The 16,473-nt window shown below is 36.0% G+C and overlaps 1 protein-coding gene across 2 annotated transcripts in view; it reads left to right on the top strand.

Annotated features, from left to right (window-relative positions):
• Positions 1–2,644: 2,644 nt before the first annotated feature.
• The window catches only part of FAM110B (family with sequence similarity 110 member B), a 200,668-nt gene continuing 186,839 nt past the window's right edge, over positions 2,645–16,473 (top strand). For both annotated transcript variants that reach the window (XM_051970161.1, XM_051970162.1), the window contains exon 1: positions 2,645–3,108. The gene's annotated coding sequence lies outside the window, so the exon portion shown is untranslated. The remainder of the gene's footprint in view (positions 3,109–16,473) is intronic.

Here is a 16,473-nt window from a genome sequence, read left to right as displayed (position 1 = left end):
AAGTAGTATTTCTCTATTGTTATATATTATTTCTATGGATAGAGAGCTAAATGTAGGATCAGGAAAGGATGGGTTCAGATTCTGCCTTTTGTGCGTTCCTATCAAAGTGACTGTGGGCAAGTTACAATATATTTGTCTCAATTTCATCTGTAAAATAAGAATAACAGTAACTATAGTATCTATCCTCAAAAAGTTGTTGTGAAGCTCAAATAAGAGAGTCACTTATACATGTCAGTTGAAAGGAATTAATATGAGAGAATAACATTGATATAATCTATTATTATAGTGCTGACATTAGCATGTCAAAGGGAAGTTCTATTTAAAACCTATTTTTCATGTTATCCTTCTTAAAATGTAACTATTTTTAGCAGCAAAAAATGTATTATGAGAGTTAAATACATGTAATCATTTCTGAGTTGAGCTGAGAAAAATTTTCATCCTTTGCCACCTAAGCATTTTCCAGAAAATTCAAACATAGGCATAGCCTTCTTATAGAATATATCCTTCCTTGAAAAGTTATATATTAATTGAATCATAGTTTAAATTGCAGTTGGAGGTTTTACCATTAATAATTCCATGATGAATATTTTTAAGCAAATAATTATTTTGCAAATGACTTGTGTTGAACTGATTTTTAATATGTCTGTTTAAACTGTATACTTTTAGCTAACATAATAAATGCTTATGTCAGTTTAGATTTCATTTGATTAATCCTTAAAGTTTTAGTTATTACAAAATTCAGAATTTTGAAGGAAAATGATGATGATAAATATAGTTAAGAATAAAAGGAGTAATTATGAGTGCTTCAAAATGTTTTAGTTAATTTAAAAGTAGACTTAAGGGTCACATTATAGAAACTTTATCAGTGAATCAATCAATAAGCAGTTATTGTACCCAGGCACTGACATACTATATTCCAGGTATTGGGGATACAAAGTAAAGTAAGATAGCATCTAACTGTTGAAAATTTTAGATTCTTAATTTGGGATAGATAATACAAAACAAGTTAAAAAATTTTGGACTGAGGGGATGTTCACAAAAAAACAAATGCAGGATATATAACAAAATAAATACAGGTCCCAGGACCCTAATTATTGTGGAAACCCCAAAGACTGAAATCTCATCTTTTAGAGGAGGTGGCACTTGAAATGAACTTTGATGGGAGGAAGGAATTCTGGGAAGCTGCAAAGAAAAAAGAGAATATTCCATACATGGGAAACAAGTTGTTCAAAGGCACCCAATTGGAAGATGGGAGTATCTTTTAACAGGAAGAAGCAAGTAGAGCAAGGTAGAGTGCTGTATGAACAGTGTATGAAACAAAATAAGGTATAATTAATTGACCTATAAGCACAGTACTTAGAGCCAAAACAAAGATTTTAAAATTGCAAATTTGAATTTGAATTTTGTCCTCCAGGTAATAGGGAACTATTAAAGCTTCCAAATCAGAAGAGGAACAGGGTTGGAGCTGCATTTTAGGAATAATAGACAATTATGAGATTGGTGGTATGGGGGAGATAATTTATTATAATTAAATATTTCCTTTTTTATTTTGTTCTTCATAATTCCTTAAAAAATTTTTTTTGAGGCTTGGGGCAGCTAAATGGCATAGTGGGTAGAGCATATGCTCTGAGTTCAAATCCAACTTCAGACACTTAAACTTTAATATCTGGGCAAGTCACTTAACCCCAATTGACTCAAAAATTTTTTTGAGGGTTAAAATGCCTCAAGAGAAATTAAAACTAAAAGAAAAATACTTTTAAAAAAGGTTATACTGAACATAAAATTTAAAAAATGCAAAAGGTCTTCATTTAACCAGTCACTATGGTGAGGACAGATGACTCAGGGTGATGCCTTCAACAGTACACCCTTTTACCCCTACTTCAATGAACACAGATGACTTTTTAACATCTTCGGGATCAAACAAAATCCTTTTGGGGTTTCAAAGCCTTTCAAAATCTACCCTGTCTATTTCCCCATTCTTCTTTTATCTTAATGCCTAGCCCCACCCCACTTCCAATCCTACCTCCCCTCCACTCAGAGACCCACTGACATTGTCCTCCTTACAATTTCTCCAATTAGATTCTATCTCAGGGTACGTTCACAAGCTGTCAGCTTTCCTGACAGCTCTCTTCTCATCTATGCCTCCTAGTTTACGTCAAGTCCCAGGCAAAGTCCCACCTTCTACAGAAAACCTTTTCCGATCTCCTGTGATTGGTAGTGTCTTTCCTCTCTTGATTATTTATAATTTATCCTGTGTCTATCTTGTTTGCATCTTGTCTCCCCTCCCCTTCTCCGCCCCCCATTAGAGCGAGAGCTCCTAGGGAGTTAGGGACTGTTTTACATTTTTTTGAGTGCTCCCAGCGTTTAGCACAATCCGTGGCACCAGTAGGTGCTTTGTATGTGCTAATTCACTAACTGGTTAATTTGATTGATTGAATTGGGATGGGCTACCCCAGCCCTTAGAATTTTACCTTTTGTCGTTTCGGTGGTTTTGCGTGCTGTGTTTTAGGGGCTTTAAATTTTGAACTCCCCGTGGTCCAGCTTTGAATTAATAGTAAATAATAATACGCTTGACCAAAGTGTGCACACACAAGCTTTCACATGCCACAGCCCCAACTCAAACTAAGTTCCCTCCCTCGATTGCACAGTTAAACATCCCTTAAGCCCTCCCACTTTGGTGTGGACCAAACCATTGCCGCCACAAGCTAAGGCGGCCATAAAACCAACATCGCTCTCTCTTACGACTGGATCTTTGCAAGCTTGCAGATCCAGTCCAGAACCTGGCTGGCCCTCACTTTGTTCACCGCTGGTCTCCCCTGCAAGTTGGGACACAGGATCAGGCGGGGGCCGGCAGCAGCCCCCTGCCACACTCCCCCTTGGGTGCGGGGGTTAGTGGGCAGGGCCCGGTGCTGCCGAGCTCTTCTTTCCTCTGCCAGCGGCGGCTCCAGCTCCAGCGAGTTTCATTCAGGGTCTAGAGGAAGCGGTTCGTGCACTGGAGGTGGCGGCGGCGGCAGCTCCTCCGAAGTCTCTCGCTCCACTTCTGCCTTCGAGGTTCCTTAGTCGGCGTTTCCCGGGAGGCTGCCTGGGACAAGTTTGCCGAGGCTGGAGGTGAGGCTTGACCGGAGAATCTTGGGGGGTTGGGGATGCGCGCCGCCGACGCTGGGCTGCTGGCCGTCCGAGCCAGCGAACGTGTAAGCTTGCGAGGCTGGAAGTGGGGATGGTGGGGGAGCGCACAGCTGCCCAGCTGCCTCCGCCTCGGCCGCCGCGGCGCGTGCATTTCCAGTTGTGGCAGAAGCCGCTGTCTGGGATACTTGGCAAAAGCCTGCCAGATCCTGCCCCCTCCCCCCTGGTCCTCCCTCTCCACCCCTTCTCCTCGTACCCCTTCTACGACTTGGACCGTACCGGCTCCCGGGTAGCATCCAGACCCGGTTTGCGGTGGCAACGCGGAGCACCCTCAGGTCTCTCACTGGGCTGTGCTTAGTCCCTCACACCTCCCTTTCTTTGCACCTCTGTCGTGTCTTTATTGGTTTTGCTTGATTTAGTTTCGGAGAAAGCAGTAGCGGTTATTAGGTCAAGCAACTAAAGTTTCCAGCTTTCAGTAAGGAGGAGGAGAAGACTGCTGCTGCTTTTTGAAGTGTGTGTGTGTGTGTGTGTGTGTGTGTGTGTGTGTGTGTGTGTGTCACTTACATGGTTAGAAAGCCCCTCAGATCTTGAAGTTGCAACTTCAGAAGTTAATCCTGGAGGGGGAAGGGATCATCATGTAGCCAGAGCTTCAGACCTACTTTTCCTGTCTGATTTCTGTGGTTGTTCCTTAAAAGAAAATCTAATCGTTTATGCTAAATATTTCTGGGGCAACGACATCAATGATAATAAGCTTGCTTTGTCTTTCCTTTCCTATTTGGGAGGTTGCAGCGACTGTAAATCCTGGGGCTCTGGAAGTTGTTCCCCTTCCTCCTCCCATCAGGGTCTCAAATGTCTATGCTTTCTTTGAAAGCACACAAATTTGAAGGAGAATTAAATTATCTTTGGTTCACTAGTGCCCCAGATCGCTCAGTAGAGTTCAGTAACTAGGCAATAAAACATATCCATGCTGGGAAGCCCCTGATGATTGCTGCCTGAGCATTGGATTTCTGTCCTATAATTGTTATTACTACAGACGTAGATAGTGCAAAGAACTGGGACGCCTTCCCTTAACCCTTCCCCTCCCCCCACCCCCCCCCCACCCCTGAAGCAGCTTTATGGGGAAGGAAGAGATCTTCGGTGTGTCCTTTAATTCCTCCGTAAAGTGGAGAGAAAACACCTGGTGCAAGGGAGAATTTGAGGACTCTGCTGGTTAACCCTTTCAGATTGTTACTCAGCTTGAGTAAGCCTCGTGATAAATGTGCTCATTTTCCATTCTGCCTGTAATGTAGGCATGCTCTGGGCTTTTCCTTGGGGCCAAACTTATGTCCTATGCAAAATCTGGCTCACATCTGTCACAACATTACATGAGACTAACTCTTTCAATGGATGACTTTGAAAGGGCTACTGAGTGGTCTATTTTCAAAAGGGACTGTGACAGTAAGATTAAAGAGTCTTCAATTCAAAAGATTTCCTTCTGTGGATAGCAAAGATCTTGGGCTTAATTTGTTTTTATTTAACTGTTTTCTTCACTTTTGTGATTCTGTTCATTTTGTTTAATATATGGCATCGAATTCTGTGGTCAGGCAAATATGCTATCAAACAGTATTAACTTTATTACTAAGGTTTACCTAATTGACAAGCTGTATTTCTGCTTTGATGAAATCTCAGTATATTAGAACTGATAGTGATTTGAACCAAATATATGACACCAGGGTGAAATTAGGAATACAAATGACTTAGACAGGAGTAATTTTTAAAATTTCTTTGTAATCAATGAATATTGAGTAAACTTTAGCAGCTGAAATATATTTGAGCTACTTGCAAATTTGTTGTTTGTGCCAAATCTATTTAGCTATGCCCCCAAGTAAGTTTGTGGTTAACTCTACATCAGAATTAATGATATTGTGGGTTGCTTTTTTAGATAGAAATATTGATTTGTACATTCTTACTGGCTGGCAAAGTTGAATCAACTACCCAGTGTCTAAAGAAACAGTACTGTAGCAATATACTACCCTAATATCTAAGTGTAGCATCATAAAAGAGTTAATAGAGCCTCCCTAGGCACCTAACAGTGTAAAGGGTTCCAGAAATTGGAAAAAAATCTAGCTAGACAGTATTTCTCTTGCCTATGCTCCTGAAGGCTTTAGTGAGTTGCATTATTGCTTATAAGTTTAAACCCTTTCTTAGAATATTTTTCTTATGTGGGTTAATAGTAATTTTCCAGTCAAAAAGAATTTGTCACTAGAAGATTAAGTGACTTGTCTAAATTATCACACTGTATTTAAGTGAATAAAAACTAAAATTATAGCGTCTTTATTCCTATCCTTATGTTAAAACTGCTAGAATGTAATAGCTGTCTAATTATATGGATAATGAAGAAAATTTTTTCTTCTAAGTGCTTGGTTAAAGGAAAACTAAGCTAGTTTTCTCAAAGAAGTTTAATTTTTTTTTTCAAAAAAGTAAACTTTTTTCTTTTCAGGTTCATCTGCTACTTGTGAAAAGTTCCTCTTTCCAGTCTTGAATAACTTAGTAACTAAGAAAAGAACATTATTGGATCTCGGAAGCAAAGATAGTGCAGAGGCAGTAGATGGTACCATGTAGAGTAGAACACTGTAACATATTTATTGAGAAAGTTGGATATCACAGTTAATCCTGGGGAAAGCCTTGAATTGACAATCTGGAGATGTCCCCTGACTTTAATCAGAAGTATGACCATAGACAAGTCATTTTAATTTTCACAATAACTCTGGGAGATTGGTGCTATTATTGTCCCCTTTTGACAGAAGAGGAAACTGAGGCAAACAAGTTAAGTGACACAGTACTTGTTTAAGGCCATATTTGAATTCAGGTCTTCATGATTCCAGACCTAGTGCTATAATCACTGTACCAACTAGCTGCCTTAACCCAGACTCTAAAGATATAGTGAGTTTACATTATGAAATTTTCTAAATATTTGCTTCTATTAGCCTTTCATGCTTTTGGACTTTACTAGAAAAACTAAAGTGTTAGACAAATGCTTCCTGTGTTTATTAAGTATAATTAGATGAAAGAGCTCCTCTCTTTCCATTCTCTTAATTCAGTAGAGTATTTTTAATGGAGTCTAAATAAGAGAAATTTTCAATCAATTTTGATTTTCTTTGCCACTTTTAGCAGAAAGAAAGAAATAGCAGGAAAACCTTCTTAGCAGGAATGAATATATTTTAAAAAATCGATTTCCAGAGTTCATTCTGGGGTTACTATATATTCAGCCCAATTTTTTCCTCTATTCTTTCTTTATTTTTTCTTTAGCTACAGTGCCACATATTGAGAATGGGTATGAATATATAACATTGATTCACATTGATAATATAAAGCACAAGTTCTTGAATCATTTAAGATATTATATCTAATGAATCTGTAAAGTATCAAGATAGTCTAGTGAACAGAGTACTAGCCCTGAATTCAAGTGTTTCTGTGTGATCCTGGACAAGTCACTTAACCCTTTTTGCCTCAGTTTCCTTATCTGTAAAAATGGCTAGAGGAGGAAATGGCAAATTATTCCAGTATTTTTGCCAAGAAAACCCCAGATGGGGTCGCTGAGAGTTGGATATGACTGAAACAACTCAACAATAACTATAAAACCAATTACCAATTAATATGTATTTTTCAGCATATGCACTAGTGCTGGAATTTGTGCTTGGGAATTTGATAATGGATTATAATCAAAAGAAAGGTTTCTTGATAAATTCTTAGTTAACCAAAAACCTTTCTAGTTTAGTGTATATATATGTATATATACACACACACACATACACACACACATACATACATATACACATACCCTCAATCATTTCAGTTAACTCAGGTTTAGCTCTACTCCTTTTGTTTTGTTTTTTATTCTGGAGTCAAATTTATTCACATTTTGTATTGAAGTTACTGCAGAATTATTGAACCCTAAAAACTCTAAGGGAGAGAAATTAAGGTGTTATGGACTTTCTAAAGAAATCATTTAATTCTTAAAAATTAATATTATCCTTTTTGTTGTTGTTTTGTCTTTTTCTTTTATTCTTAAGATATGTGACCCTTTTTTCCTATCATTTTCTTCACCTGTAGAATGGGAAGCTTAAAACTGATGACTTCTAAACATTATTCCAGATTGTAAACATATGATCTTATGAACTGTGTATGGACAAATGAAACATGACCATCTAGAGCCTTCTTTCTTTTTTATAATAGCTTTTTATTCTTCAAAATACATGCAAAGATAGTTTTCAACACTCACCCTTGCAAAACTTGTGTGCCGTATTTTTCTCTCCTTCTCCACCTTACCTCTCCCTTAGAAAGCAAGTAATTCAATATAGGCTAAAACTGAAATCCTTCAAAACATATTTCCACATTTATAATGCTGCACAAGAAAAATCAGAGTAAAAAGAAAAAAAAAAAAAACAAGAGGAAAAAACCCAAGCAAACAACAATAAAAAGGTAAAAATGCTGTGATCCCCATTCAATCCCCATAGTCCTCTTTTTGAGTGGAAATGGCTCGCTCCATCACAAGTCTTTTGGAATTAATCTGGATCACCTCACTGTTGAAAAGAGCCATATCCAAGAAAGTTGATCATCACATAATCTTGTTGTTTTTGTGCTCAATGTTCTCTTGGTTCTACTCACTTCTCTCAGCATCAGTTCATGATGTAAGCCGCCAGGTTTTTTGCTGATTATTTCTTATAGAACTAAAATATTCCATAATCACTCAGTTTCAAGTTCCTTGCCATTCCAAAAAGGGCTATTATAAACATTTTTGCACATGTGGGTCCTTTTCCCTTTTTTGGGATACAGACCCAGCAGAGACACTGCTGGATCAAAGGGTATGTATAGTTTGATAGCCCTTTGGACATAATTCCAAATTGCTTTCTAGAATGGTTCAATCAGCTCACAACTCTACCAACAATATATTCATGTCCCAGTTTTCCCTCATCCCCTCCAACATTTATCATTATCTTTTCCTGTCATCTTAACCAATGTTGAGAGGTGTGAATTTTAATACCTCAGAAAAACAATTTGCATTTTAGAGCCTACTTTCTTGAGTCCATCAATTATTTGATCTAGAGAAAGCTTTATTTTTTTTTGATCTCTTGATTTTGCTTGTATAAAATGGTATCTTTAATTATAATCATCTTCTCATGCACAGAGAACTTAAGATTATTGGTTCAAATCCTTCCCTAATGCTTTAACCTCATAACTTTCAGAACCAAGGTAATATTAAAAATGTTTCGAAATTTTTGACTAACAAGGATATTTTAAAGCAATATTTTTGAAAAATTGAGAGATAATTTGAGACTTTTTTTCAGATAAGGTTGTAATTCATTTATCAAGAGAAAAACCTTAACGTTAGTCCTTTAAAAGTATCAGTTATAGAATGAATTGGAGACTTTTGGGGGAAGAGTGGACTTTAAGCTTTTAAAGATTAATTCAGATGACACATTATTAACTATAGTTTAGATAGAGATAAAGATTACTAAATCCTGTAATGTCCTTTTCCAGTCAGCCTTTAAAACACATGAATGTTTTTCTCATGAAACTCATAAATGAATTTCTGAAATATTATTTTGCTTGTCCTCTTCAGTGATTTTCTTCCTTGTAGTAGGAAATGAGCAAAGTTTAAATCAGGAATATCTAGTACCTTACATTTTCTTCCTTCTGGTTATGAGAAGAAACTAAAAAACACATAGTTGATTTAGCAACATGTTATTAATCTGATCATTTCTTTAAAATCCCTAGAAAGTACTAAGAGTTTTTTGTTGTTACTGTTAAAAAAAAGTTTCAATTTTGCTAGGAAAGTCACACAAGAATTAAAAGTTTCCAAGACATGATCTTTTCTATTGGCAAGCTTCAATAAGTAAAACAAATTACTTCCTTTTTTCCACATGTTTGGTGCTAAAATAGGGAACATGTGGATAATTAAACAATTTGAAACTGGCATCAAGCTGTGATTTAAAAATTGTAAATACTTTAGAGAAAAGTTCAAAGGTGACTACCTAAGCTAGAGGAAACGATAAGTTATTTGGCAGACAGGTTTTTGGAAGAATTAGTTAAGAATCCCTCAGTATGTTTTATGCATCAAGGCAAGATCAATGGGTTTCAAAATTGGGCTATTCCAGATAAGGCTTTTAAAAAAATACACAAGCATATGGAAACTCTTTAAAAAGGTTATGTACTAATGCAGAGTTTTGTTTCAGCTATCATATACAGAATTTATGTTTCATATGTTTAATAGTCTTCTTTTCAGGAAGAATTATAGTATGCTTCAATATTTTTTATTCTTGGTGTCAGTTTTACTAAATTGATTGGAGTTTTATTGTAAAGAGTAATGATCAAAAAGAAAACAGTTCATCTTTTATCTTTTTGTTGTGATTTTTTTTCATATCCAAATCATGAATAGGTTTTTAGAATTAGAATCTCAAGAAGTTAATTTATTGAAATTACCTGTCTCAAAGAAGGGAATTCAAAAAAATAAAAAAGTCTGCTGAATTTAATTTAAAAAATTTGTGTGTGGGCGGGGGAGGGCTAGACATTTTATCATATATTTAGATTCATTGTTCTGGAAGGTACCTCAGAGGCTAATTGATAATAGCCACTTCATTTTACAGATGAGGAAACTGAGGCTCTGAATGGTTAAGTTATTTGTCTATAAGTTTTAAGTATTATGACTTAAATCTAAGTCTTCCCATTCTGGAGTCTTACTCTCCATTTTACCCCACAATTTTTCTTGACCTGCAGAATCCACACACTTTCCTCTACAAAAAACATTTTTATATACCTCTAATTGCATGCATAGTCCTACTCAATTACCCCAAACCATACGTGTTGTTTTTGTTCCTAGCCTTCCTATAGCTAGTGAAGCTGAAGTAAAGCTTCACTTATTCATATTCCATTTTCCTCTGTGATTATAAGGAAGGAGATTGCTAAAGGAAGGCACTATGGTAGTCTCAGGGCTCATACCTCACAGTTGGCAAGCAGATGGTTAAGCAGGCTGCTCCTATTCTTACCATTCTCTTTGGGATTTTACAATGTCCCTAAGGGTGCCAGTAAGATAGTGAAGAAGGGTAGTGGCGACACGGCCAGACACGAAGCTGGGTTTCTTCAAATTAATAGTCAAATAGAACAAAAACAGATTGGCGCTATCTATCCTTCTAAATAAAGTTCATTTACCTTAGGTCTGACAAGTTGCAGATTGCATGGTATTTACTATTAAGTAGATTATGGAATAATGAGCAATTTAAGTTTCTTTAGGATATTATAGCTTTCCTATTGTTTTGATCATATATTTCAAGAGAACATTTCCATGTTTTATATTTCATTTCATTTGGAACTTATACTAATCTCTCCCACTCCTTCCATGCTTAAAAATTCCTTGAGTGAGGGTGGGGGCAATATCTTCCAGCACTTAAGAATTTTCCACCTAGAAGATAACTAGATGGATCTGAGATCTCAATCAATGTTACTACTCCCTCCACTGGTGCAGATTGAAATCCCTCCAGGCTTTCTGTAAATCCTCCGAAGGGGATATGCTTCTTTCCACTCATTTTAGTGTCCTCAATATCCTAACATTACTTAGAGGCTATCTATTATCTCTGAGTCTTTGCCCCATGATGAGCTACCTTGTTTTCTAAGGATATGGGACTTCTAGTTTCTTGTATAACAAAATGTCAGTATGAATGGAATTGTTGAGTATTTCTAGAGGTGTCAGCTTATGAATTGTAGGGAAAAGATCAGACCTGTGTTCAGATTCCCAACTGTTAAGTAGACCTCAAAAGTATGAGATTCTTAACATCCTGTGTCTCAGTTTCTCCTACTGCAAAAGGAGAGGGCAACAATACAAAATTGAGGACTGCTTTGTAGCTTGGCCAGTTTCATAGCCATCTATTCTAATTTTTAAAACTATTTACATGGAAATATTTATTGACTGTGAATAGGGTAGCTGGATTATCCTAGATGATTTCAGTTTTGTTGGCAAGGTTCAAAGTATCTTAGTTTGAAGCAGGTGGGATATATGCCTCCTTTCTTAGTCTTGAGCACTACATTGAACTTGGCTTCATCGATGTCATGGAGTTTCTTTCTTGTTGTTTATTGGCTTTTATCTGGATGATGTTTTCAGTCTTCTTCAGACTCAATGATTGCAAAGTGATCAAATTCATTTTTCTGAGCTTCCTGTGAAACCAAAGTGTGTGAGGTCTCCAGAAGCTGGTCTACATTTGGATTTTCTTCATTTTGTTCCTATGTATACACTTGGCTTCTGTCTTTTTTGCCTCCTATGGAGGCATCTTGGGAGAAATGGACCTCCAATGTTTTGTTCATAATCCAGTGGTCAACCTTGTGATAATAAGCCTCTCACTACTTTTCCTGGATTGTAGACTAAACTGTTGAGAGTTTGTTGACTAGACTAATTCGTAATGTCTTTAAAAACTTGAAATCACCTCTGGATGTTTATGAAGCACTGTAATGGGACATTTGTAGAGATCACATAGTACGGGATAATTTTGTTTGAATTTAATGAATAAATATTTGTTTGGGTGAATTGAATTAATGTTGTGAGATACTGTCATTTGGAATTGCCTAATCATAACTAACTTGTTAATAAACACTTTGGACAATATAAGGAAGGCTCTGAAAGCAACTAATGATTTTAAGGTTTTTGCGCCCCAGATGATAAAGGCAATATGTTCTGCCAAATGTTGGACTGGAATATAGGACATTGTTGGCAACTTGACAGAACTACACTGCTGGATGAAGTCTGGCTGGGCAGAGTCCTGGAAATTATTTTGGTATCTGTCTTTCTCTTTAGTTCTTACTGAATTATATTTTCAGATACCACCTTAGTTTAAAACACTTTGTATATCTCCATGAATGTACTTCAACATGGATCACCATTATAATTTCAATGCTGAGATTACTAAGTATCAAGGCAATAATTTGCCTTGCATGTAGTAGACATTTAAGAAATATTTGTTGGATAAATAAATGAATACATTTATTCTTGATAAGACATTTGGTATGCCTGTTACACATTTATAAAACTTATCTCCCAGGGTTCATGTGAGGACTTCAAGAGATAAAGATTGTAAAGTGTTTAGAACAATGCCTGGCATATAATAAATACTATATAAATGTCAGTTTTCACTCATGGTCCTCATCTTCATCACTATGTCACCATAGGAAAATTCCTTTAATAGCATGCTAGTGGGTCTGCCCTCTGAAATCTCTCCCCGTTCCAATGCATTTTAAATGATCTTCCACCCAGAATGTATCTGAAGTGAAACCTGAAGTTCGATCTTCTTGGCTCCAGTACCAAGTCACTGTCTCTTAAACTATGCTGATTCATAAGCAACAATATAATTGATAGATAAAAGATAAATTCAGATAGCCATGCATACACAGAAATGTATTAACTATCCTCCCTTGACATTTCCATTATTTCTTAGTACAAAATCAGTGAGGAAAATTGGAAAGTTTAAAATAGGAGCGAGGAAAAAGGAATGATCATCATGGAATCAAATAATGACTTGGCAAATTGGAAAATGATGAATTAGGCTTACTTTGATATGGCAAAAGTGCTAACTTTGGTGAGGAAGGATCTGGCTTCATATCCTAGCTTTTTTACTTCTCTCTATGTGACCTGGTCAAATGGCCTCTTTGTTTTCTCATCCATAAAGTGAGGGAGGTGCATTAGATAATCGACAATGTCTCTTCTAGCTCCATATCTCTAATTTTTTGATTCTATGTTGTTGTATGTATAACTTTTTGTTACGTGAAGATGTTTGATCCTTTTAATCTACTCCTTGGTTTGTACTCATTGAATGTTCAATGATTGGAATGCTGAGATTATTAAATATCAGACATGTTTTTCTTTCCATCAAGATCTATTCTTATTCAGTGACTATATGGAGAGAGAAGAAATGATTTTTTGTTGTTAGTAGGAGGTCACAGTTTCTCTTTGTTGCATTTTGGCCTAGGAAATTAGATTGTGAGTGGGCATGGGGCACTGATCAAAGAAATTAACCTCTTTTGAGGGATAAGCTATATGTTAATTAACTGAAAATCCAGTGTCAAATGTTGGAACTTTTTGAGTGTGTGTTCCAGGGAGTTTTATTGGCTTAGCCTCTGGGATTTTTGGATAATAGCTTTAAAGTGCCTATTAAAGGAAGTCACAGTTATAATTTGCAATTATAACTATGAATTTGGAGGAAAGTTAGAATCTAATAGATGCTATAATCCAAACTATTTTTATGGACCATACCAAGGAATACAAGAATGTCTTATTGTTCTTCACAGATACTGAGGATTGCTTTTTTGTTTGTTTGTTTTGTTTTGTTTTTTCAAAGTGAAGATTTGTCACAATCCTGTCAAGTCTATCAGTGCCATTTTTTCCAATCTCATTTACTCACATTGTGTCTCTTATGGAACATTTTAGTAAGTATTGCAATATTTCAGGCCTTTTCATTATTATCATATCCATTAATGGTGATCTATGATCGATCATATTATTATTTAATTGTTTTGGAGTGCCACAAACCACACTCTTATAAAATATGTTGTGTATATGTGTTCTGATTACTTCAATGACCAGCAGTTTGCTCTATCTCCCTCACCTCAGGCCTCCCTATTCCTTGAGACACAATAATATTGAAATTGAGCCAATTAATAACCCTGCAAAGACCTTTAAGTGTTCAAGTGAAGAGTCAATCTATGACATTGTTGTCTTACTTAATAAAAATGCCACAGCTGTCCAAATTTTACCACACACTACCATGATTAGGAGCCTTAAGCATTGAGGTAAACATGAGATGATGAATTAGCATTTTTATCAAAAAATAATTTTTATATTAAGGTATTTAGATTTTGTTTAGGCATATTGTTGCATACTTAATAGAAGGTAGCATGGCATAAACATAACAGATACAATACCCAAAAAACTCATGTGACTTGATTTATTGTGATATTTGTTTTGTTGTCTTGGTCTGGAATTGAACCTGAAACATCTGAGAGGTATGCCTGTACTTAATGTCCAGTTGTGTTGTAAAGATCAATTAGTCAATCAATAAGCACTTATTAAGTAGGATATATATAAGATAAGCTTATTTGGGAATTATTTATATCCATTTTAAATGAATTTTACTTAGACAACATGAATACAATGAAAAATAATGTAAAATATGTAAATGATTTGTATATGTTTAATAAAGACTCATTTTATTCAGTGTTAGTAAATAAACATATGCATTTCCCCAGTTGGAAATGATTTTCATTGTGCACTTGTGTGAAATCGATGGCTACTTGTGTGTCCTATTTTGGGAAGATGATGCCTCCTAGCTATGTGACACCTTTTTTTCTTTTTTAACTCACCAGCTCTGAAGTGAACAGCCTAGGCTAATAATCCCTTGTTGATATTTCCAAATGACTTTTCCAGAGTCATTCTAACGTGAAGGATTCTGACAGTAAAGCCTCAGTTCAAAACAGATATTGTGATGAGAAGCACATGCTTCGCTCTGGTTATTTCCCACAGACCTGTGGATTAACAATAAAGCAGAATTCAGAAGTTGTTGGGTTATTTTTAAAAATAGTGTACTGCCTCATATCTTGTTGTTTAATGTCCCAAAGACCTAAAACACTCTTCTTGTTTTAACTTCTATTTTTCATTCAGTCACATAATTTCTGTAATACAGTCAAATTATTAACAAACAGGCCAGCTGTTCCTTAGCATCAGCTAAATTATTTTATAGGCACATTCTGCATATGTTTGCCCTTACCAGTATCATTACATAATAATATCATTAACACATTAAAACCAAACCCCACTTTAAAACCCACAATTCCACTTCCCCTCTCCAACTCCAGTTATATTTTGTTTGATCTCTAGATGTACAACACAGCCCTCAATTAGTCTTTACTTCTGTGTGACTATTCTTTTATTCATCCCTAAATGACTTGTCTGTCTATCACACTTCCCACAGTGTCTATTCTTAAACACTGAAACTCCTGATTCCAGATTTGAGGACACACACACACACACACACACACACACACACACACGTAGTCATCGATTTCATAGAAGTACACACTGAAAATCCCTTTCAACTGGGGAAATGCATATACTTATTTATTAACACTGAATAAAATGATTCTTTACTAAATATATACAAATAACTTTACATATTTTATATTATTTTTCATTTCATTCATATTGTCTAAGCAAAATTAATTTAAAATGAATATAAGTAGCTCTGAAATGAACTTTTTCCACCCTCATTCTCTGTAGAGAACCTTATTGCTTGATCTGCCAAGGAAATAAAAGCCTTCTGTCCTGAGCTCCCTTCTTCTCCTTCTTCTCACCTCACAAACCTTCTATATTATCTTCTATTCTTTACTTCTTATTCCATTCCCTGTCAAAAAAGGTATTTCTTGTTCCAGGACAACCATTGTATATAAGGATTCCAACTCATTTTCTGGAAATTGTCTCTTGGATCTTCCTTCTCTATTTTAATTTGATCTTCAATTTCTCCCTTTTTTGTGGCTTTACAAACTTACCCAGGTCTTTCCCATCCTTAATGAACCTTCATTTGACTTTACCATGCATCCTGTTAAGCTCTTGTCTTATATCTCTTCTCCATCATTCCTCATGTCCAATGGCTTGTCAGATCCTATTGATTTTACCTTTATAATTTATGTCAGACCTGTCCCTTGCTCTCCATTCACATGACCACGGCCTTAATTCTCAGCCTCATTACCTCTTGGCTGCAATATTACAACAGCTTTCCTAATTGATTGACTCTTTGTCTACTCTAATCAATCTTCCACACAGATATCAAAATAATTTTCATATGACACAAATCTGACCATTCCCTCACTGGAACTTCAGTGCTTCCATATTGCTTTCATGATAAAATTCAAATGCCTCAGCTTAGTTTACTTTTTCCTAGTCCTTCTCTAGCTTACTTTTCCTTACTCATTTCACATAATAGCACTTTAGGTGCTCTGCATTCCATTCAAACTGGTCCAACTGCTGTTCCCTAAACTCAACATTCCATTTCCTTCCTCCTTGGCTTTTTACAGGCTGTCCCCCATGTCTGGAATGTTTGCAACCCTTATGCCCCCATTTATTAAAATCCATACTCTCATTCAATTTTCATCTTAAGAATCCCCTTTAAGGAGAAACCCTTTTGGACCCTAAAATAATTTGTGTTCTCTCCTTTTTCAGATAATAGATAATGTGTTATTTCCCTAATAGAATCTTGGCTTCTTGAAGGTAGGGACCTTTTAAAAAAAAAAAAATTTGTCTTTATATTACTAGTGTCTACAGGGCCTTCTTAAATACCT

Source organism: Antechinus flavipes, chromosome 1, assembly GCF_016432865.1.
Source record: "Antechinus flavipes isolate AdamAnt ecotype Samford, QLD, Australia chromosome 1, AdamAnt_v2, whole genome shotgun sequence".
Taxonomy (NCBI): domain Eukaryota; kingdom Metazoa; phylum Chordata; class Mammalia; order Dasyuromorphia; family Dasyuridae; genus Antechinus; species Antechinus flavipes.
The sequence above is the reverse complement of the archived record's forward strand: the minus strand, read 5'-3'. Positions and strand labels throughout refer to the sequence as shown.